The sequence below is a fragment of the Rhinatrema bivittatum genome, chromosome 1 (genome assembly GCF_901001135.1).
Source record: "Rhinatrema bivittatum chromosome 1, aRhiBiv1.1, whole genome shotgun sequence".
Taxonomy (NCBI): Eukaryota; Metazoa; Chordata; class Amphibia; order Gymnophiona; family Rhinatrematidae; genus Rhinatrema; species Rhinatrema bivittatum.
The window spans coordinates 416,198,811-416,223,299 of NC_042615.1; the positions used below are offsets into that span (position 1 = coordinate 416,198,811).

Sequence of the window (24,489 nt, forward strand, 5' to 3'; positions counted from 1 at the left end):
TTTTTTCATGTGCCCTTGTCTTGCCAGATGCCAGCCCTGGAGCTGGCATTAAATCATTGGGTGCCCTGGATTTTCTGCATTGCAGGGTAATAGCTAATAGAAGTGTGATTCCCTTCATTATCTGCCCACCGCGGGAAATTTCATTTTTCCGCGGTTTGGGCCAATTTTATTTCGTCTGCTCCTGAAACGATGCCCGACACCTACCCCAACCCTTCAAATTGAATTAATTGCAACCCCCCCAAGACTTACCGAAAGTCCCTGTTGGTCCAGCGGGGGGGTCCCAGGAGCCGGCCAATGGCACTGATAGCCCTGTCACACGGTAAAGGCAAAGGGCCATCGCTCCTGGGTCTCTGCTAGACCACCAGGGACTTTTGGTAAGTCTTGGGGGGGGGGGGGGGTGTCGGGAGGGTGGGAGGTTGCAATTCAATTTATTTATTTATTTATTTTAAATTTTTATATACCGGAATTCCTGTATGCAATACAAATCAGTCCGGTTTACAAGTAACGAAAGAGGTTGCCCTGGTCTGGGAAGTTAGACCTGGGTTTTTTTACATAGAACATGGAACAATAACAATAAACCATTGAACATTATTACAAATAACATAGAGTGTAACAATAGTTAACAGATTTAACCTTTTTTACAAGGAACTTTAGTAGCGAATATGGTCTGCAGTAGACGGTTATATAAAGGTGAATAATGACTGTTAGAATTGTGAATAAGCAATTACGGTATGAAAATTAAGTGGCAAGGTGTTGGTGATACCCTGCAATGGTTGGATCTGAAAGTCAGGAGGAGGTGCCTATTGGAAAGCTTGCCTGAAGAGCCAGGTTTTTAACCTTTTTTTGAACTCTAGTAGATTGGATTCGAGTCGAAGGTCTGGTGGGAGCGCATTCCATTGGTGTGGTCCCGCAGTGGAGAGTGCTCTTTTTCTTAGTGTTGATTTGGCAGGAGCTGCAGCTAATGTGCCTTTGTAGGCGCTTCTGATGGGTCTGGAAGATAAGTGTGGACGAAGTTGGGTTTGTAGAGATATAGGTGCGACGTTATGAATTGCTTTATGAATGATGGTTAATGTTTTATATAGGATTCTCTGTTTGATGGGTAGCCAGTGGAGGTTGCTCAAGATGGGGGTAATATGGTCTCTTCTCTTCGTGTTAGTTAGGATTCTGGCTGCGGCATTTTGTACTATCTGTAGGGGTTTGATGCTGTTGGAGGGGAGGCCAAGTAAGATTGAGTTGCAGTAATCAAGTTTCGAAAAAATAATGGATTGAAGTACGAGGCGAAAGTCATTGAAGTGAAGGAGTGGCTTTAGTTTCTTTAGGACCTGTAGTTTAAAGAAGCAGTCCCTGGTGGTTGTGTTTATGAATTTTTTTAGGTTAAGTTGATTGTCCAGCCATGCTCCTAGGTTCCTGACGTCAGCAGAGAGCTCAATGTTTAAAGATGTGGTTTGTGTCAGGTTAGGTGTGTGGGTGTTCGGGTTGTGTGAAATCAGTAGCAACTCTGTTTTGCTGGAGTTTAGAATCAGGTTCAGGCTGGAGAGTACTTGTTTAATTGGTTGAAGACAATTCTCCCAGTAGGCGAAGGTTTTTTGAATAGATTCTGTGATAGGGATGAGGATCTGGATGTCGTCTGCATAGAGGTAATGAGTAAGTTTAAGCTGTGATAGCAGATGGCAGAGGGGGAGGAGGTAGACGTTGAACAGGGTGGGAGAGAGGGAAGAACCTTGAGGTACACCTTGGTCTGATAGGATGGGGTTAGAATCCTTGTTATTAATTCTGACCTGGTAAAACCTGTTTGATAGGAATGATTTGAACCAACTGAGAGCTGTGCCTTTAATTCCTATGTTTGATAGTTGTTCCAAGAGTTGTGAGTGATTTACCGTGTCGAACGCTGAGGATAGGTCTAGTAGGACCAGTAAGAATGATTGTTTTTTCTCAAGGTTCAAAAGTAAATTATCAGTGAGAGAAAGCAAAAGAGACTCTGTGCTTAGTGATTTTCGAAAACCATATTGTGCAGGGGAGAGAATGTTGTATTCCTCGAGATAATCGGAAAGTTGTTTGTTTACGGCTTTTTCCATCAATTTGGAGATCAGGGGCAGGTTTGCAATGGGTCTGAAGTTAGCTGGGTCCGTTAGTGATGCATTTGGTTTTTTCAGTAGGGGTTTGATGATTGCAAGTTTTAGTTGGTTAGGAACTGTGCCCATGGCCAAAGAGGTGTTGATGATTTCTGCAATAGGTTTTGCGACGGTGCTAGGGATGGCAGTGAGCAGATTGGTAGGGAGTGGGTCCGATGGATGTGCAGATGGTTTAATTTTTTTAAGTAAATTTTCAATCTCCATGGCGGATGTGGGCTCGAATGACTTTAGTCTAGAATTCAGAGTGGGTTGGTATGAGCTATGAGGTATTGGTAGAGTTTGATGGGTTGTGAGGGAGCTAGTGAGGTTTGAGATTTTTGTTTTGAAGTAGGTGGCTAATTCGTTGGCCTTGCTGAGCGCTAGTTGGTCTGGAATGGATGGTGGTGTCGGTTTGGTGAGAGATGATACGTAAGAGAATAACGCTTTAGAGTCGAAGATGAAGTTATGAATTCTTTTTGCATAGAAGTCCTTTTTTGTTTTGTGTATGGCGTTTCTGTAGGTGTTGAGTGTGGCTTTGTAGTCCAGTCTGGATGTGGGTGTAGGGTTGATTCTCCAGCTTTGTTCTTTGTTTCGTAATTTTTGTTTTAGGGCTTTGAGTTCCGGGGTGAACCATGGTTTTCTGTTGTCTCGTGCCGATTGGATTACTTTTGAGGAGGTTGGACAGAGTTGATCCGCTATTTTGTTCGTGAGTTTGATCCATGAGGTGGTGGCTGTGTTGGCGTCTGAGAGGTCTATTTGTTTGAGATCTTTGGAGCAGTGTTCTGAGAGTAACTCCAGAGAGCATGGTTTCCTGAAATGAATGGTGGTTTTGGAGATGTTTGGAGGTGGTGAGTTTTTCATTTTGAGGGTTGTGTCTATGATCTGATGGTCTGACCAGGGGATTGGTGTGCAGGTGGGATTGGTATGGATGGACCAGCTATCGTTGATAAATATGAGGTCTAATGTATGACCTGCTTTGTGGGTGGGCCCGCTGATTATTTGTGAGAATCCAAGATGACTGAGGGAGGAAAGGAAGGTTTCGCAGTTAGTAGATTGAGGGATGGAGTCCACGTGAATGTTGAAGTCTCCCAGTATGATGGTTGGTTTGTCTGAGTTTAGGTGTTTGGCTATTATCTCTATAAGAGGGGAGGGGTTAGCCTCTAGAGTTCCTGGTGTGGCGTAGATGAGGAAAATTTGTAGATGTTGAGATTTGAATATGGAGCATTCAAGATTTGAAGTGGCGTAAGATAGTTGTAGGGTTATGCCCAGTTGTTTTTTTGCAGCAAGTAGAATTCCTCCTCCTTTCTTTTTTGGTCTGGGTATTGAGAAGAGGTCGAAGGATTGTGTAGGTAATTGGTTGGTTAATGATATGTCCGTGGGTTTTAACCAAGTTTCTGTTATTGCACATATGTCAGGGTTGTTGTCAATGAGGTAATCATTGAGAAGGTGCATTTTTTTGGAAAGTGACTGTGCATTGAATAAGGTTAAAGTGAATAATGAGAGGCCTAGAAGTTGTGTAATGGGAGATGTCATGATGTTGATGAGTCTTTGTTGTCTGGGTGTCTGAATGGGGTCTGGTGGAGAGTTATTTCTGGGTTTTCTCTTGAGTATGGGGATGGAGTGGCAGTGTGTCATTGTATGCTGATTTGCTAGTGTTATAACAGGAAGGTCTGTGACCGGTTATGTTCAGAATCTGCTAGGATGGATGCTGGAACAGCTGAAGAGGATGCTGGAACCTGTGGAGTGGATGCTGGAATAGCTGGAGTGGATGCTGGAACCTGTGGAGTGGATGCTGGAAAGCTGGAGTGGATGCTGTGAGGGCTGGATAGCATGCTGATTTGTCTTGGTGGACTCTGGTGAGATTGTAAAGGGTGCAGTATTTTGGCTGGAAAGGAATGGTAGAGATGTTTGGAAGTGGTTGGTGCGTGCTGGCTTTATTCGTTCCGAGAACTCCGTTTGTCCATGGTCGTTGGCATTTGTATAAGTTATATTTTCCTCTGAGGATGGGGATAGTGGCTTCCTCGGGGCTGAGACGAAGGGGCGAGACAAAGGGGCAGGCCCCTTTGTCGCGCTCCTTAGGCGCGCGACGCAGGCGCGCGGCGCCGGGCTTAATCGAATTTAAAGCCCCTCTGGGCTGGTTCCTATTGGAGGTTGGCTTCGGCGGTTCGCGATTGGCTGCGGTAGGTTGCTAGAGGCGGGTCTATCTCCCTCTATTCAGTGCGGATGGAACGGCGTCTGGCCGGCGCGGCAGGCCTCGTGGTCGCCCACGGACTCAGCGGGGGGAAGGGAGAGGTTGACTGGCCTTACCCCGATGGGTCTGTGGCGCCGACCGCGCAGGCCCTCCCTCGATCCCGAGAGCGTTTTGAAGGGTTGGGGTGTGTTTGGGGTTGGGTTTTTTTTTTATGTGCCCTTTCTCCCCTCCCCCTAAACAATAAGAAAACCACATGAAATTTTGTGGGTTTTCTTATCATTTCATCGCCCCCCCCCCCCCCCGAAACGCGACAAAACAGGAAATATCGTCTCTATTTCCTTGCAAATGAATGCACATACCTAATAGCTAATAGCCTTATCTACATGGAATTTACATGTGATGAGTACTATTTGCTATATGTTTGTTTGGGCGTGCATTTTGGACGCGCTAATGCCCTTATTGCATCGGGTGCTACTTTAGTGCGTCCAAAATGTGCGTCCAACTGAGTGTAAACCTGCGTGCTAGGCTGGGCGCACTGTTCTTATCTTCCATATAGTTATTAAAACCCTACTTTAATTTTGAAAATGCAGTACCAAATACCAGTTCCAGAAAAAGAGAACAGCTTATCTTAACGGCCCTTGTTTTAAGTTTTTCTGCAGCGGTTATAGGATGGGGAGAAATTGCTGTGCTTTTTCCTAGTCTGTGTCAGTGGCGGTGTAGTAGTGCTTCTTAACTCAAGACTTGAGGACCACCTGGTCAGTGTGGTATTCAGGAAATATAATGGTAAAGGAGGGCAGGAAAAACCATCCAACCTGCTCAGTTATTCAGTCCACACTTAAATAAACATCTTAGTTGTTAGTCACCCTGGGGCATTTTGCCGACTGCTTGTTCAGCACATAAACCATGGCCTGACTATTGCACCAGAAAATAATATGCTTATCGTGCAACCTGTCTGCCCATAGTACCAACACCACTAGTATAGGGAGTAGCTCGAGGAATGTGATGATTGCTGTTAACCCCACCTCGACCCAGGAGGCGGGTTATGATGCCGTACACCATGCACTCTGGCAGTATAAACCAAATCCCTATCTTTCTAAAACATCTGTTTGTATGTTCAAGTCATGGTTGGATATCGGGGGCTCCTGCCATACGAACATGCCATTGTAACTGCTCAGAAAGGAAGACCATAGGTATAAGTCTTCCCTCATAGGCTTGGATATTCTGTTATCACCAGAGGAGGTCAGGACAGCCTCTTCAATCCTGGCAGGCTGAAGTCCATAAGCAATGAGGCATGTCCACCACTGTCAACATCTTCATTAAGAACTGGAGGCAGAGGTAAGGGGGTCAGTGTTGAGGCCAATAGTACTACATTCCTGTCTTTCTCCTTGCCTGCTACTGTGCTTACAGGATGTACTTTGCTCTTCTCTTTTGCACAATGTGTTCTTCTTTAATAGGAGCTGGTTTACTCTCTTTTGTTCTACGTTAAGCAAGGATGCTCGGAGTCCAGCTCAATGCCCAGAAAACGCATGGTGGTGGCTGAGCCTTCAGTCTTCTCTTGGGCCAATGGTACGCCAGTCTTTGACTACTCCTTGAAAAACATGGAGGTGTTGCGCCACGGACTTGGTTCTGGCTGGAACGACGAACAGGAATTCATCAAGGTAGTGGATGATGTTGTCTATGCCTGCTACTCTCCTGGCCACCCAGTGCAAGAAGGAACTGAATGACTCAAAATAGGAGCAGGACAAGGAGCACCCCATGGGCATACACTTGTCAAAGTAGAATTGCCGGCGGAACTTGAATCTCAACAGCGGGAAGCTCAATGGGTGGACTGATAACAGATGGAATGCTGACTCTGTCGGTTTTAGCCATTATTGCTGCCCTTCTGTACCTCAGAAGGGATGTGGTACTGTCAAATGAAGTATATTGGACGGAGCATTCCTCTTGAGGCACATAGTCATTAACGGAGAGTCCTGAAGGGTAAGAGAGGTTCTGAATAAGTCTGTATTTTCCTTGCTCCTTTTTTTGGGACCACCACCAGAGGCAATAACACCATTTCGCGGAAAGGGGTGGTGGAGAAAGGACCTGCCATTCTGCCTGAAGCAAGCTCAGCATTCAATTTGTCTTGCATGATCTTGGTGTGACGCGTCGTAGAGGGGGTGGTGTTAGCCACTGAGTTGCAAATACGGCCTTGGTAAGGGATTCTAAATCTGTCCCGGAAGCCCTGCTCAATCCTTGTCGCCTCATCTTCTGGGTTATAGGGCAGGCTGGTCCAGCATTTTATCCAGTCTGATCAGTGAGGGAGCTTTCTGAAATCCCTGAATGTCATTGCCCTGGGGCAGAACTCCTGCTCTCCTGGTTCATTTAGTTGCCGGATGGGGGGCAGTGCAAATTGAGCAAACTTGCTTGACCTTGCAATCCTTGAAGGCGCAAGATGACTTGTTAAAGCACCAGCAAGTATTGCTTGGAGTATTCACAGACCCGACCGGTGTCGCTGTTGAGGTGGCAGGTTTCTTTGACAGACTCTGGCCACCAGTGTCGACCACCTTATTTGTCATTTGCTTCAACCAGAGACTTACATCTTGAGTCTCCCAGGACATGAATCGATTTCCCTCCATCGAATCCCAGAAGCACTCATAATTCAGCCAGACCCATCCTTTGTATTCCCTGTATGCCTCCAAAATAGTGTCAGCGTAACTGAGCATGGGGCCACATTGTGATGGATCATTATTGTCAAAACTGCTCACACCCAGTTTATAATGTTCCGTGGAACCTTCGTGTCATTGCTTGGAGACGATTCGGCCTTCTTGGCCTTTCTCCTGTTGCATGGCCTCAGTCTTCCTTCCATAAGCTGGAAGATGTCGATGTATTGCCGTTTCCTTATCTTCCTGTGTAGTGACCTAGGCATGCTCTCCCACAACTGGGATAAACTCGTCAGCGCCGGAGAGACTTTAGCTGCCGCTTTGCTGTGCTGTCCTCGTCCGAACTCTTGGAATTGGAAGTTGTACTAGAACTACTGGAGCTGGAACTGTCTCTGTGCTTCCATTTCCTCTTCCTCTTTTTCTTTGCCGCTTGCGCCACCGCTCTCCCAACCACTGGAGACAGTGAAGAAGAGACTGCCCCCCCCCGACAACTCACCCTTTGGTTGCTCTCAGCTGTGCCCTGCAGCTTCTGCCTCTGAAGGGGCCACCCTTGTCATACTCTGTATGTCATCCGGACCTTCAGCCTCGGCGTTGATAGTGGTGGTACTTTCTCGGGGTTGTACCTCAAGTTCCATATGCTGATTGATGCTAGCTTTGCTGCCAACTTGTTGCACCGGTGTCGTGCAGCTGATGTTCATCAATGGGGTGCCGGCAGATCTCTCCCAATCTTCCTGAGCAGAATTCCCCTCTTGTTGTCCTGGCCATTGCACCCATGGGTATGGTGTACACTGGGCACCACTGCAACATGGCGCTATAAATGTGTGTGTTGATGCTCCAATTACTGGGCGGATACCATGGCCCGCTCGGCCAGGAATTAGGAAGTCCTGCTCTGGGGAGAAACTAGCACCGTGGGGGAAGTCGTGCTGAAAGGAGGGCTATGCCAAGGGAACCTTAGAGAAGGTCAGTGTGAATCCATTTGGTCACTGGTGAAAAGGGGTCACCCTTGGCAGCACTGAGCCCTTTAAATGCCACCGAGACGTAATCAGAAGCGGCTGGGGGGCCAGCCGCTCCCGATGACATGCCAGCGGAAGCCCGCCTGAAAGAGGTGGCCCCAAGCTGGTGCCCACCCCATCTAGGCGCCACTGTCATTGGTGACGGCCAGGGAGCTGGCCGGCCTTGATGATGTCGGGGGGGGGGGGGGGGGGGAGGTGATGGCCGCGTGCATGGCTCAGTCCCATGTCACTCGCGGGCTCCGGGCATTTTGGTGCGGGCTCGCACATTTCCTCTAGGACTTTTAGTTAAATACACAATTTGCTGCCTCTTAAATAACCCAGTTGTTTGTTTGATTCTGTCATGAAGGTATGATCTACTATTACTAGTGAGCCTTCCAGGCCCTTGTGTTATCTGCTACATAGACCCTGTCACATGAGCACCTGCATTTCTACTAGCAATTCTAGTGTATTACAGAACTTGCAGGTTGCTAGACAAACCTAGCTACTTGTTAGTTCTGCTGTCTCAGACAACCCGGCAACATGGATGCCTTTGTTTAAAACTAGGACTTTTTAAAAATGTCATATTAAAAGTTAATTCCAACACCTATAGATAAATTGGGCAAGTGTGTTGCTATGAATGCTTCAATATGTGTTGCTGGGTCATGCTTTCTGCTCTCTCCACTTCTAGCATCTAAGGATCCATACCCTCTTGAATTACATTACTGTTTTAGCTGCTACAATCCAGCCTGGGAGGGCTGCTTCCTCTAACCTGTTGAAAAAAAATGTTCTTGATGTTTCTCTTCATTCTACCCACTTGGAGTTTCATGTCATGACCCCCTTGTTCATGAATAGTGGTTTTCAGCCTGGTATTAGGGAACTGCCTGGCCAGTTATGTTCACAGGATATCCACAATAAACATGCATATGAGAGATCAACATACACTGTCTCCGTTCCATACAAATATATCTTGTGCATATTATTGCAGATATCCCAAAAACCAGACTGGCCAGGGAGTTCCCTAGTATTGGGTTGGAACCACTGCTCTAGAACGTCCTTTCCCTTGAAACCAGTTTGCTTCTTGTGCATTAATATTTTTCATGTGTTTGTGTCCCTGCCATGCCTCCCCATCTTCTTTCTCCACTAAGGTAATATATATTTAGATTTCAGTCTCATCTCATAGTGCTTCTGATTTAGACCGTACATCGTTATGGTAGCTCCTCTTGGGACCAGCTCAGTTCTATCCATATCCTTTTGGAATAAGGCCTCCGGAATGGAACATGATGCTCCAGGTTAGGTCTCTCTAACTACCTGTACAACAGCATAATCCGTTTCCTCTTTTCTACTAGTTATACCTCTCTTCAATCATCCGAGCTGTAGCCACTACTTTGTTGCACTGTCATTGAATGATATGGCCCCAAAGTCTCTTTCCTGCTTCTTGCAAATGAGCATCTCACCCCTTATGTATTGCTACTTTAGGTTTCTGTGCCCAGAATGCACAACTCTGCATTTTTGTTTTTGGTATTGAAACTTAGATGCCAAGCAGTTGACCACTCTTCAAGCTTCCCTAAATCAGTTCTCATACTCCATGCACCCTCAGGCGAATGCAGTATGTTGCAGAACTTAACATCAGCAAAAAGACAAACGTTTTCTCCTCATCCTTAAGTAATATCGCTGTTAAGTTATTGAAAGGACTGGGCCCCGGATTGGTCCCTGAGGAATGTCTCTAATTGTGTTACTTTTCTCAGAGTGAATTCCATTTACCACTACTGTTTGTCATCTTATCATGCAACTAATTTGTAATGCAGTTCACCACCTTGGGGCCCATTTCCAGGTAACTGTTTGTTTATGATACTACTATGTGTGACAGTATCAGAAGCTTTCTTGAAATCCACATAAACCACAGCCAGCATACGCTCTTATCTAACTTTGTAGTTAATCAAAAAAAAAAAATCAACTTCATCTGTTACAATCTTCCTCTGCTAAACCAGTGCTGTATTTGAACCTGAAACCTGCTGGGTTCAAGATGCTTCACTATCCTTTATTTCAGAAGAGACCATTAATTTTCCCACCACCAAAGTCAGACCCAGCTGATAGTGAATGTCCTACCATGGGCAATGGCTGACTCCTCTCAGCAAAATTCTCCGCTGGATCTCTGGAGCTAGACATACCGGCTGCAGTGGTTGTACCCCAAGATGCTACTGTCTCTGCCTGGATCAAGTCAGCATCAGCTTCATCAGCCCATGCCGGCTCCAGTCGCAGGATCTGGGCTCGAATCGCTGCTGGATTCTCAAGAGCAGCTCTATCGGGGGCAAAGATGTCAATGAGTCTGGGGAAAGAGCGAGTACAGCTTCCTCTCGCTCTATTCTCAGTGACTCTCCTCCCAATCTTGAAGTCTCACGAACCACATGGGCATCCATAGGGCCAGCTAAGGAACATTCAGGATGGTTAACAGAGACAATCCTCTCCCTTTTGCGACCTGCGTGTGGCATAATGCAGGTAATTGTTCAAAGAGGAGAAAGGTCAGCACAGTGCAGTGTGCGAAGACGTCATCTTGGATCTCTTTTTCACTCCTTCATTTTTAACAAAGTCTGTATTGTTGAAGCCTAGAACTATGACTTTTATAGTTGAGGGTTGACTGTCGAAGAGGAATTTCTCTGGGACGATGACTTTCCTTTTTGGATTAACTTATGAGATGCAGGATGAAAATGTGGAGATCTGGACAAAGGTAAAACCTGCTACACCCCTCAACTCAGGTCTGAAGCACCTCCAGCATCATGCAGCATCTCAGGAACATGGTTGAACTTCTTGCACTTCCTGCACCCTTCTTATAGGCATTGCTGCTTGGAACATGCCCTGATGGCATCACTTCTTCCTAGTATAAAGGAAGCTCAGAACTATCACTCGGTGGCTTTGCAACAGGTCTCAGCAATGCTAGTTGCTACAGTGTGTGCCTGATTTTCATTCCTGTGTGTTTTTCCTTTGTTCCTGTTTTTTGTTTTCTGTTTCCTTCCCTGCCTGCTCCTGCTTGCTGTGTTTCTTCCCCTGGCCTGATTGCTCATTGCATTGACCTCAGCCCAGACTGACTTTGCCTTGCTCTCGGCTTTCCTTGACCTGAGACTGGATACTGACCATGCCTTGTTCTTAGCCTAGCTCGACCTTGGAGCAGAACCTGACCATACTTGCTCTCAGCCTGCCTCATCCCCGGATTGGATCTTGAACATGTTTCGCTCTCGGCCAGCCTCAGGACAGGACCTCGACCTATACAATCAGTCCTGCTGGCCACTAGAACCAGAGAGGAAATATCAACAGGAATTCGGACCCCCAAGTATTTCATTTCCTTAGATACCCAGTGTAGTGGGAACCTCCCCGGCCATTGTGTTTTCAACAAGCCTAAAACATCCAGAGCCTCTGACTTTCCTAAATTAATCTTCAACCCAGAAAACGTACCAAACTAACTTTGTAGGGCCATAACACGAGGCAGGGAGGTCACAGGGTCTATTAAAAAGACCAGCACGTCATCGGCAAAAGCCGCTATTTTGAAAGAGGTATTCCCAAACCGCAAGCCACTGTCTCGCGATTCCGTAAAAGCGGATCCAGCGTTAAGATGTACAGTAAAGGTGATAGAGGACAACTCTGCCTCATGCCTCTTTGCAGCGAGAACTCTTGAGACATGCAGCCATTGGCTACAATAGTCTAGCTGGACTCATTATATAATAAGGCTATGAACCGTACTATGTCCCCGGTCAGCCCATACCTCTGCAAGGTGGAAAACAAGTAGCCCCAGTTGACCCTGTCAAAGGCTTTTTCAGCATCAAAGCCCCCTGCCAACATTGAGATTTCCCTGTATTTACTATAGGCCATAGCCGTCCACAAGCGAGCAATATGCTTGCCTGCAAATCTGCCCTTGACAAAGCATGCCTGGTGGGGAGAAATCAATAGGGGGAGAACTTGGTTCAACCGAGCCGCCAGGATTTTGGCGAACAGTTTTAGGTCCACATTAACAGCTCAATACTGTAAAGTGCGGCCGCGGTTACCCTGCTCCTAACCTGCTTTCTACTCACTTTCCGGCCGCATTAGCCCTTCCTGCGATACACTATCCCCTTTAACCAATTCTTACCGCCTCTTTAAATCCCCGGGTAACCCCTTCCGCACACGGCATGTATATCGGATGTAAACGAGCGAATTAGCTATTCCCTCCCATACAGTAACGCGCGCCCCGACTATCGCTATTTTACCCTGCCATTTTGCCCTGCGTTTAACCTGCTAACTTACCGCCTACCCCTACCCTTGCGTTAGAGGCAAGGGTTAAGGGTAGACGGCAAACTTTCCCACAAAAGAAAACCTAAAATGGGTATAAATACCTTGGATGTCACTTTCCGAATCCCCCATCTCCGGGCGGGCGTGCAGTCATCGAGGCGGGAGCCGGCGGGCGCGCGTTCATCCAGGCGGCGGTGGCGGGAGCCGGCGGACGCGCGTTCATCCAGGCGGAGGGAGCTGGCGGCGAAAGCGGCCTCCAGCAGCCCTCGCCGGCAGTGAATGAATGCACGCCTGTGTACGCCCGTGCAATTTCGGCGCTCAAGGCAGGGCATTAGAGAACGCCGACGTCACATGCCGTGACGTCAAACGTCGTGACATCACGCCTTGAGCGCTGAAATGGCACGGGCGTACACAGGCATGCATTCATTCACTGCCGGCGGGGGCTGCTGGAGGCCGCTTTCGCTGCCGGCTCCCGCCGCCGCCTGGATGAACGCGCGTCCACCGGCTCCCACCACCGCCGCCTGGATGAACGCGCGCCCGCCGGCTCCCGCCTCAATGACAGCACGCCCCGCCCGCCGGCTCCCACCTCGATGAACTCGCGCCCGCCGGCTCTCGCCAGTAAGTTTACTTTTTTTTACACTTTATTCCCTTTTTTAAAATTTTCGCCCTGCGCCTTGCTTCGGGAGGGGGGGAACCATCCACTTCCTGGTACCTGTCATTTCAAATGTCAGTTGAAATGACATTTGAAATGACAGGTACCAGCGCACCCAGGATGCTGTATAGGGGCTGTATTAAGCGCCTATACAGTAAAATGGGTTGTGCGGGCCTAACGCTTTACAGACGCGGCTTGCATTTGCAAGCAATTTAAATAGAGTATCGAGCGGTATGTGAGCAGGACTGTGCGTGCGGCGAACGAGGGTGCGCCCGGCACTGCCGCACTCTTTCTAACGCGGCCTTACTGTATCGACCTGTAAGTAAGGAGATTAGCTGATAAGAGGAGGCTAATTATAAATCTTTCCCACCTTTAGGTAAAACCGTAATATATGCCCTTTTAGCATCTTTCGAAAAGGCCCCTTTTTCATCAGCTGCTGAATAATACTTCTGCAACACCGAGCTCATCTCTGGGCAGAGTATTTTATAAAATTCAGTGCTATAGCCATCAGGGCCTGGTGTTTCATGAGAGGTGCTACCCCGGATGTGTTCACTCACTTCCTCCACTGTAATTGGCCGACTTAAATGGGACAACTGTTGTTCTGAGACTTGGGGCAGATGAAGCCCCTGAAAAAACTCCCGTTTTGCGTCTTCTTCCCCCTCAACTGTTTCCACCCTATATAAGTGCGTATAAAAATCTCGCAAAACTTTGCAAATGGCTCCGGCCGAGGCATGCTTGACACCCCGCATACTGCGGAGGTAGACCAGAGAGCACGGAAGTTGTGGTCAAGCATGGCAATGGGGTTACCTTTTTTAAGCATCTGTTATGACAGTCCAGACCTCATTGAAGACCAGTGGAACAGGGGAGAGTTGTCTTGCAACCAAGGGATGCCCAGCACTATAGGATGGATAGCTTTCTCGAGGATCAGAAACGTGATGGTTTCAGTATGCAGGGACCCAGTGCGTAGGCAGATGGGTTGTGTGGTGAACGAGATGTCTCCTGGCAACGGCTCGCCATGTATGGATGAGAGAAGCAGCGGTGTGGGTACTGGTTCGGTGGGAATGCGCAACTGTTCTACCAATCGTTTCAGAATAAAATTCCCACTTGCACCGGAATCGACTAGTGCTTGTGTGGCGAATTCAAGCGACCCAGAGATGATAGAGACCGGAAGGGTCAGTGGAGGAGATGGTGCAGTCAGAAATAGGAAGAGTCCTCCTGTGGATCCTAGATCTGCATGTTCCCTGGACAGATGGGACAAGTTTGGGCTGCATGGCCAGTCTTCCCGCAATACATGCAGAGGCCCATCTTTTTGCAAAAGCGCCTCTCCTTGGTTAAGTGGCTCCAGCCTAATTGCATGGGTTTGTCCTCTTCTTCAGGATTGGGTAGTGTCTGAACTGGAGCTGAAGGCAAGACTCGAGGAGGAGTGTTTCTTGGGAGGCTTTACCTCAGCAGATCGCTCTCGGATGCGGTGGTCAATTGATCTCTGGAGGCTAGAGTGGCAGACCTGGAGGAGCTGAGGCAGACAGAGAGGTATATAGATGAGACCTTCAGGGACATAGTAGTCAAGTCCCAACTTCAGACTGGCAGCCCTGGTGCTGCCTTGGAGAAAGAAGGTCTCATAATGGGAGAGCACCAACCAGGTGTAGCAGGAAAGGATCCTGTAGCAAGGACCTGCTCTCTAGGTGATGCATTGTCCTTTCGCACTGAGGATATCTCCCCAAGGCCTACTGCCCAGGAGGGAAGGGTTAGGTCGGCTGTCATAGTTGGTGATTTGAATATTAGGAATGTAGATAGCTGGGTGGCTGGTGGGCGTGAGGATCGCCTGGTAACATGCCTACCTGGTGCGAAGGTGGCGGACCTCACGCGTCACCTAGATAGGATTTTAGACGGTGCTGGGGAGGAGCCGGCTGTCGTGGTACACGTGGGCACCAACGACATAGGAAAATGTGGGAGGGAGGTTCTGGAAGCCAAATTTAGGCTCTTACGTAGAAAGATTAAATCCAGAACCTCCAGGGTAGCATTCTCTGAAATGCTTCCTGTTCCACGCGGAGGTCACCAGAGGCAGGCAGAGCTCCGGAGTCTCAATGCGTGGATGAGACGATGGTGCAAGGAAGAGGGATTCAGTTTTGTTAGGAACTGGGGAACCTTTTGGGAAAGGGGGAGTCTCTTCCGAAGGGATGGGCTCCACCTTAACCAGGGTGGAACCAGACTGCTGGCGCTAACCTTTTTTTTCCAATTCAAATTTTATTAATATTTTGAAATTGTCAACATACATAACACTGGCACATATTTATCAATGACTTCCTGTAGTTATACAATTCTAACAGGTCCACGCATAACAGAGTATGTATGTAACCATGTAATGACAAAACGGCCATAATAATAAGCAAATGTTGTACATAACATCCCTCCCCCCTACCCCCCCCCCCTGGAGACAACGACAGATTTAATTGCCCTGTTGATACATACATAATATAGTCCCATGCCAATAGTCATTATCAAAATCAATATCATGTAACCTGTTGCGAAGTATGAACATTATCTCTATGGGTGTAAGAAAAGTAAGGATTAATGCCATGAGAATATCAATCAGTTTAAATTAACTGAAATTGTGAGATAGTGGGGTAAATGATAAAGAACATCACGACACGTATAAAAGGGTCCCACTGTACGTTACACCATTATCCGCAGACTCCCCTTATTGAAGCTTGATATAATCTGAAAAAGGTTTCCAACTTTTGTGGAAGGAGGCCAAAGTTCGATTTTTTACGGCCGTTATTGAGGCTAACGTATGATAGGAGTGCAGACGATCGATTACATTTTTAAGATTGGGCAAGTTACTTGTCTTCCAATGCAAAGCCACTAAAGCTCGGGCCGCAATAAAGGTATGAATACAAAATTTATGATAACATTCACTCACATTCTCCGGAAGCATATTCAAAAGTGCCACCCCCATGGAGGGTATCACAGGACAGTTGAGAAGCTTGCCCAACCATTCAAAAACTGAGCCCCAAAAAGGTTGAAGACATGGGCACTCCCACCATATATGTATGTATGAACCACGCAATCCACAGTTACGCCAGCAAGTATCCGGAATATGGGGATAATATCGATGTAGTTTATCTGGCGTTATATACCACCTATATATCATTTTAAGACAGTTCTCCTGGAGCCTAGCAGAGACTGAGCTACGCCTGGCCCATAGAAAAATATCTTCCCATGACTTTTGCCCTAAAGATTTACCTAAGTCTGCTTCCCATTGAGTTATAAACCACTTAGCCTCAAGCTTCGAGGGAATCATCAGCTGATAAACTTTAGATACAGCGCCTGAAAGACTATCACTTTGTTGGATATAAGTTTCAAACATTGAGCGACCGGACCGCAACGACCGATCCCGCTGCAGGCTTCGCACAAAATGAGTGACTTGTGCATAAGCTAAAAAATCACGGTAATCCAAAGCAAATTTGGAAAAGAGGTCCTCACGTGGAATAATGGTACCCATATGTAAAAACTGTCCTAATGTAGTAAGACCCATCTTCTTCCACATTACTAGTCTTTTGGTTTGGTAACCCATCTCCAACTGGGTGGTGTTCAAAATAGACGACTGATAGTAATACTTAAATTTCCCAAGCAACCTTTGTTTATGGCTAGTCCATAAGCGCAAAGTAACCTTCAGTGACTCTGGGACTTTACGCATCGGGCGCCAAGTAGATTTAGGTTGCCACCAGAGCGCAGCCAACTCCATAGGCCCAACTATATGCTGTTCAATTTGTACCCATTGTTTTGGTGCTTTAACGCGATGAAAATCAAATATCACTCTCAGCTGCGCTGCCCCATAATACCATGCCAAATTTGGTACTGCCATACCCCCCATAGGCTTAGGTAAATATAGCACTTGTCGAGCTAGCCTGGGGGGTCTCCTTCTCCAAATAAAGTCGAATATTTTCCTCTGCCAGGAACGCAAAATAGCGGACGGAATATGTATAGGAAGCGAGGAAAACAAGTACAAAAACTTGGGGAGCACAGACATTTTAATAATAGCTATCCTCCCCATCCATGTAAACGCTTCCTTATTCCAACGACTCAAATCAATAGTTATTTTGTGAATTAGAGGGGTGTAATTCAGTGCATATAGCTCAGATAGTTTTGCAGATATGCGAACTCCTAAGTATTTAATAGAAGATTTCGCCCATTTAAAAGGAAATTGCCGTTTAATGACCATGGTGTCCGGTGAGGGAAGAGTGACATTAAGGATCTCTGATTTTTCAAAATTTACCTTAAGTCCAGACACTCGTCCAAACCCCTGTAATTCCCTCATCACCCCGTTTAGAGATGCAGTGGGATCAGTCAACATTAGGAGGACGTCGTCCGCGAAGAGGGATAACTTATATTGAATATCACCCATGACCACACCTTTTATATCTGTTGCCGCACGAATGCGGGATGTTAACGGTTCTAAATATAGCGCAAAAAGCAAGGGAGACAAAGGGCACCCCTGCCTAGTGCCCCTACCAATAGCAAACGCCTGTCCATACCCATTATTGACTTTGACCCTCGCTTGAGGATGAGTATACAGCTTTTTGATCCACTGAATAAAAAAAGGACCAAATGCCATTTTCTGCAATGTAATGAACAGAAACTGCCAATGTACTAAATCGAATGCCTTTTCGGCATCGAGGGACAGAAGTACGGCTGGCTCCTGCTTCTCCCTCACCCACCACATTAAGTCCATCACTTTTCGGATGTTATCCGCTGCCATTCGCTGGGGTACAAAGCCTACCTGATCGGAATGGACTAAATTTGGAAGGAACTTATTAAGCCTTAAAGCTAATAAACGGGCTAGTATTTTAAGGTCAACATTTATCAGGGATATTGGCCGAAAGGAGCTGCATATCGAAGGGTCTCTCCCAGGTTTGGCTATCACCGTAATACCTGCCACATTGGCTTGGCCATTTATCGACCCCTCCTCGCGGAGACTATTAAAATAGGCGGCTAGTGGTTCTGCTAATATGTGTGCAAATTTTTTATAATAGGCTCCAGACAGTCCGTCAAGCCCTGGAGATTTGCCCGGCTTCAATGACTTGATGACAAATAGAACTTCACTAATTGAAATCGGAGACTCCAGTATCTGACATTGTTCTGTTGTAAGACTTGGCAGAGCGACCGATTGTAGATAATCATAAATATGGACATCGTGAATATTCTCATCCTTACTATATAATTGTTGGTAAAACTGAGAGAAAGCCCCACGGATACCTGGTGAGTCCGTGATCACGACACCGTTTGGCCCTTTGATGTTAGACACATTATTCTGCGTTATCCTAGCCCTCAATTGTCTGGCGAGAAACCGACCCGCTTTATCTCCCCCTTCATAATACATTTGTCTAGTAATATTCATAGCATGTAGTAGTGTATGGTTATCTAACTGGGCTAATTCCTCTTTACACGCTAATAATTTTGTGTAGCAACGATGAGACTGCGTTCTCATGTGCTCCCTTGTTAGCTGAGAAATCTGGGCCATTAAAGTGTCTCTTCTCTGAGTTTTAAAGCGTTTGCAAGCGGTGGCTCTGGATATAAGCAGGCCTCTCACAACTGCTTTAGAGCAGGCCCAAAGAGTGCCTGAAGATGTGTGAGAATCATCATTAAGCACAAAGTACTCCTCTATCTGGGAGCCCAATAATGCAGTGAATTTATCATCCTGCAACAGAGCCTCGTTTAACTTCCAAAAGCGATCACCTGCATCTGTAGTGCCCATTTCCATCTCTAAACTAACTGGTGCATGGTCGGACCATGTGATGGCTTCTATATTAACTTTTTGTACCTGATTACAAAGAACTTTATCGACTAGCAGATAGTCGATTCGAGAGTAACTAGCATGTGAAGTTGAGTAAAAGGAGTATGATCTAGAATGTGGGTTGCGATTTCTCCACACGTCCACCAGCTGCCATTCCTCCATTAAATTTTTTAATTTAAGACGACTAACTTGTCCTGAGGTGGCCTGGCCACTGGAGGAATCAAGGTTCTGGGCCAATGTAATATTAAAATCGCCCCCCAAAATCAAAGCTCCTTCCGCGTGTTTTAGCAAAATCTTCTGTAGGTTTTCCAAAAAAGACTCTTGGTCACGATTTGGAACATACACAGACAATAACGTGTATATTTGATCCCCCTATACGTATTTTTAATAAAACATATCTGCCACAAGGGTCCACCACATGGTCCAGGAGATCAAATACCAGTTGAGCAGCAATAAGTATACCAGTGCCTGCATATTTATTTACACTCCCACTCGCTGCTAAGAAGGTGTGAGAGTATTCCCTGAAAGCTAATAAGTGACGATGCTTCTGCTTCAAATGTGTTTCTTGAAGAAACGCTATGTCTGCCTGTAAAAGGCGTAGCTCCCTACGAAGGAGAAAACGCTTTCTGTAGGTGTTGAGACCTCTTACATTAAGTGAAATAATTTTAACCATTTATTAATGTTGAAAAGTAAAATCTTGCAATATACACCCACTGGAGCACAACCTCTACACAAGAGACTTCCCCACCCATCGCACACATTCCATATCCCCCCCAATTACAAGCCCAGTATTCTGAAAAGCCATGGGAATAGTACCAGAAGCAAAAATAACAGAAAACAGCAAGGCTTTCATGTCGCCGTCCCGTACCCACCCTGAAAAAATAACTCGCCATCCCTTAGCGAATCTTAGATCTGAGGGCCCCTGTGTAACCACCCGTTGACCACAGCTGTCCCGCTCCCCCCTCTGGAAATTGCTATGGAACTCGGCAAAATTGAAAATGAAACAAAAAACTTCCCAATACCCAACAAAGAACATTATCATTATACTTATGATCCACCTACTAAAACGAGCCAAACCCTACCATCATCTGGAATGCAAAACCGTCCCTAGAACACGAAGACTTTCAAGACAGTTTTTATAAAGTTCAGCCCTCCTCAGCATTTTGCATTCCAATTTGAGAGCGTTGTCTGCGCAGTCTTCCTTTCCCGGGGACCGTCCGGCGCCATCTTGGAAATGCCTCGTGCGTTTCTGCCGATGCAGGTTGAGTCTGCGATGAAAAATTAACTGCGATTCCCGCCTGCTTGAAGCAATTAACGGCTTCTGTCACCGACTTCATGCGGTAAGTGATCCCTTTACTCTGGAAAACCAGGGCAAACGGGAATGCCCATCTGTATCGGATCTCCGCGTTTCTTAGAGCGGCAGTGGCTTCTCGCAGCTGATATCTTTTCTGCAGTGTTGTGGGGGCTAAATCATTATAAATAGACACCCGAATATCTTGCCAGTGCCATTCCTGTTTCTCTCGTGCTGCTCTCATGACTGCATCCTTGGTTGTAAAATAATGAAATTTTGCTATTATGTCCCGGGGGCCATTATCTCTCCTCGGTCCAGTCGCGCGATGCGCCCGGTCCAGCTCCACACTTATTTCACCCCCATGATCTGCAGTTGCTTCAGAATTATTATTATTGAGCAGGTATTTGCACAGTGAGGTGACAGTTTCTGTGCAGTCTTGAAAGTTCGCCGTCTCCGGCACTCCCCGAATTCGAATATTCATGCGCCTCGACCTGTTTTCAAGATCCTCAACCTTTTCGGTGAGTGCATCCAGCTCCTGAGAGAATTGTGTGGATTGATTTGTTAACTTTTCAATCGCAAGACTCTGATTGTCTGCCCTTACATCTAACTCGTCCACCTTCGCCCCATAGAGTTAATATCTTCCTTCATATCTTCCATCGATGCCAACAATTCAGCCTTATGAGACTTTAGATCCTCGCGCAGCTCCATGAACCAGGATCTTATTTCCGCTCTGGAGGGAAGATCCAAGTAATTGCTTTCAGTATTTATTGCTATGCTACCGGACTGCGTTTCGCTCAGTCCCGCTTCCGTGCCCGCATGGTCTGCAGGCTCCGCGGCCTTCTCTGTTTCATCCATAAGCAGCTCCTCTGCGTGTTTACTAAAAGCAAATTGCTTTAAGTCCGTTGTTCTCTTTCTGGAGGTCATCCTTGTTGGATTCGGCAGTAGTACCACTGTCCCAGGTGAGTATTGGTACGGTTATCAATTATTTTTTGCCTGATTAGCTTATTGGGGTCGAGGAGCAAGACAGCTATGCGTCCATCTTGTTTCGTGGCTCGACAGCGCCCCCCCCTCGTTAACCTTTAAAAAGGAGATAGAGCAGCTTTTAAACTAGAACAAAGGGGAAAGCCGACAGTCGCTCAACAGCGCATGGTTCGGAGAGAGGTATCTTTAAAGGATACTAATGATGCATTAGAATTAGGGCATCCCGACAGTGAGGTTCCAATAATTAGAAAAGTAGTCCAAGTGCCTGTAACTAAAAACTCACCTGAGCTAAAAAATTCTAACTTATCCCTATTAATTAAAAAGCAAAATAAAAATACAAACAAAAAACAAACTTTGAAATGTTTGTATGCTAATGCCAGAAGTCTAAGAAGTAAGATGGGAGAATTAGAATGTATAGCAGTAAATGATGACACAGACTTAATTGGCATCTCAGAGACATGGTGGAAAGAGGATAACCAATGGGACAGTGCTATACCGGGGTACAAATTTATATCGCAAGGACAGAGAGGAGCACTCGGGAGGAGGTGTGGCGCTTTATGTCCGGGATGCCATAGAGTCCAACAGGATAAACATCCTGCATGAGACTAAATACAAAATTGAATCTTTATGGGTAGAAATCCCTTGTGTGTCAAGGAAGACTACAGTGATAGGGGTATACTACCGTCCACCTGGTCAAGATGGTGAGATGGACAGTGAAATGCTAAGAGAAATTAGGGAAGCTAACCAAATGGTAGTGTGGTAATAATGGGAGACTTCAATTACCCCAATATAGACTGGGTAAATGTATCCTCGGGTCATGCTAGAGAGATAACGTTCCTGGATGGAATAAATGATAGCTTTATGGAGCAATTGGTTCAGGAACCGACGAGAGAGGGAGCAATTTTAGATCTAATTCTCAGTGGAGCACAGGACTTGGTGAGAGAGGTAACGGTGGTGGGGCCGCTTGGCAATAATGATCATAATATGATCAAATTTGATTTAATGACTGGAAAAGGAACAGTGTGCAAATCCAAGGCTCTCGTGCTAAACTTTCAAAAGGGAAACTTTGATAAAATGAGAAAAATTGTTAGAAAAAAACTGAAAGGAGCAGCTACAAAAGTAAAAAAATGTCCAAGAGGCGTGGTCATTGTTAAAAAATACCATTCTAGAAGCACAGTCCACATGTATTCCACACATTAAAAAGGTGGAAAGAAGGCAAAACTATTACCGGCATGGTTAAAAGGGGAGGTGAAAGAAGCTATTTTAGCCAAAAGATCTTCATTCAAAAATTGGAAGAAGGATCCAACAGAAGAAAATAGGATAAAGCATAAACGTTGGCAAGTTAAATGTAAGACATTGATAAGACAGGCTAAGAGAGAATTTGAAAAGAAGTTGGCTGTAGAGGCAAAAACTCACAGTAAAAACTTTTTTAAATATATCCGAAGCAGAAAGCCTGTGAGGGAGTCAGTTGGACCGTTAGATGATCGAGGGGTTAAAGGGGCACTTAGAGAAGATAAGGCCATCGCGGACAGATTAAATGATTTCTTTGCTTCGGTGTTTACTGAAGAGGATGTTGGGGAGGTACCCGTAATGGAGAAGGTTTTCATGGGTAATGATTCAGATGGACTGAATCAAATCACGGTGAACCTAGAAAATGTGGTAGGCCTGATTGACAAACTGAAGAGTAGTAAATCACCTGGGCCGGATGGTATACATCCCAGAGTTCTGAAGGAACTAAAAAATGAAATTTCAGACCTATTAGTAAAAATTTGTAACTTATCATTAAAATCATCCATTGTACCTGAAGACTGGAGGATAGCAAACGTAACCCCAATATTTAAAAAGGGCTCCAGGGGCGATCCGGGAAACTACAGACCGGTTAGCCTGACTTCAGTGCCAGGAAAAATAGTGGAAAGTGTTCTAAACATCACAATCACAGAACATATAGAAAGACATGGTTTAATGGAACAAAGTCAGCATGGCTTTACCCAGGGCAAGTCTTGCCTCACAAATCTGCTTCACTTTTTTGAAGGAGTTAAGAAACATGTGGATAAAGGTGAACCGGTAGATATAGTATACTTGGATTTTCAGAAGGCATTTGACAAAGTTCCTCATGAGGCTTCTAGGAAAAGTAAAAAGTCATGGGATAGGTGGCGATGTCCTTTCATGGATTGCAAACTGGCTAAAAGACAGGAAACAGAGAGTAGGATTAAATGGGCAATTTTCTCAGTGGAAGGGAGTGGACAGTGGAGTGCCTCAGGGATCTGTATTGGGACCCTTACTGTTCAATATATTTATAAATGATCTGGAAAGAAATACGACGAATGAGATAATCAAATTTGCAGATGACACAAAATTGTTCAGAGTAGTTAAATCACAAGCAGATTGTGATAAATTGCAGGAAGACCTTGTGAGACTGGAAAATTGGGCATCCAAATGGCAGATGAAATTTAATGTGGATAAGTGCAAGGTGATGCATATAGGGAAAAATAACCCATGCTATAATTACACAATGTTGGGTTCCATATTAGGTGCTACAACCCAAGAAAGAGATCTAGGTGTCATAGTGGATAACACATTGAAATCGTCGGTGCAGTGTGCTGCGGCAGTCAAAAAAGCAAACAGAATGTTGGGAATTATTAGAAAAGGAATGGTGAATAAAACGGAAAATGTCATAATGCCTCTGTATCGCTCCATGGTGAGACCGCACCTTGAATACTGTGTACAATTCTGGTCGACGCATCTCAAAAAAAATATAATTGCGATGGAGAAGGTACAGAGAAGGGCTACCAAAATAAGGGGAATGGAACAACTCCCCTATGAGGAAAGACTAAAGAGGTTAGGACTTTTCAGCTTGGAGAAGAGATGACTGAGGGGGGATATGATAGAGGTGTTTAAAATCATGAGAGGTCTAGAACGGGTAGATGTGAATCGGTTATTTACTCTTTTGGATAGTAGAAAGACTAGGGGGCACTCCATGAAGTTAGCATGGGGCACATTTAAAACTAATCGGAGAAAGTTCTTTTTTACTCAACGCACAATTAAACTCTGGAATTTGTTGCCAGATAATGTGGTTAGTGCAGTTAGTATAGCTGTGTTTAAAAAAGGATTGGATAAGTTCTTGGAGGAGAAATCCATTACCTGCTATTAAGTTCACTTTGAGAATAGCCACTGCCATTAGCAATGGTTACATGGAATAGACTTAGTTTTTGGGTACTTGCCAGGTTCTTATGGCCTGGATTGGCCACTGTTGGAAACAGGATGCTGGGCTTGATGGACCCTTGGTCTGACCCAGTATGGCATTTTCTTATGTTCTTATGTTCCCATAATGGTGAAGCCCAAGCCAGGGCTTTCCCAACCAACAAGGACAAGATATATGTTATCTTGGTAATTGCTGTAGGGAAGTACAGCGGTTGTAAGGAGAAGTGCATACAGCACTGATTTTAGAAATCCCCTACACAACAGGGAGTCTCCTGAGAAACGAGTAGGGGCAGGCAAAGGAACTGTAGTACGTCTGGTAACCACCGGAGGTGATGCACTCTGATCAGGAATGGAAGAAGAATTCAGTCTGGTATTCAGCT

The 24,489-nt window shown here is 45.8% G+C and overlaps 1 protein-coding gene across 3 annotated transcripts in view; it reads left to right on the forward strand.

Annotated features, from left to right (window-relative positions):
* Positions 1-24,489, forward strand: part of LOC115092180 — an 81,079-nt gene that overhangs the window by 1,277 nt on the left and 55,313 nt on the right. The gene's annotated exons all lie outside the window — the stretch shown is intronic.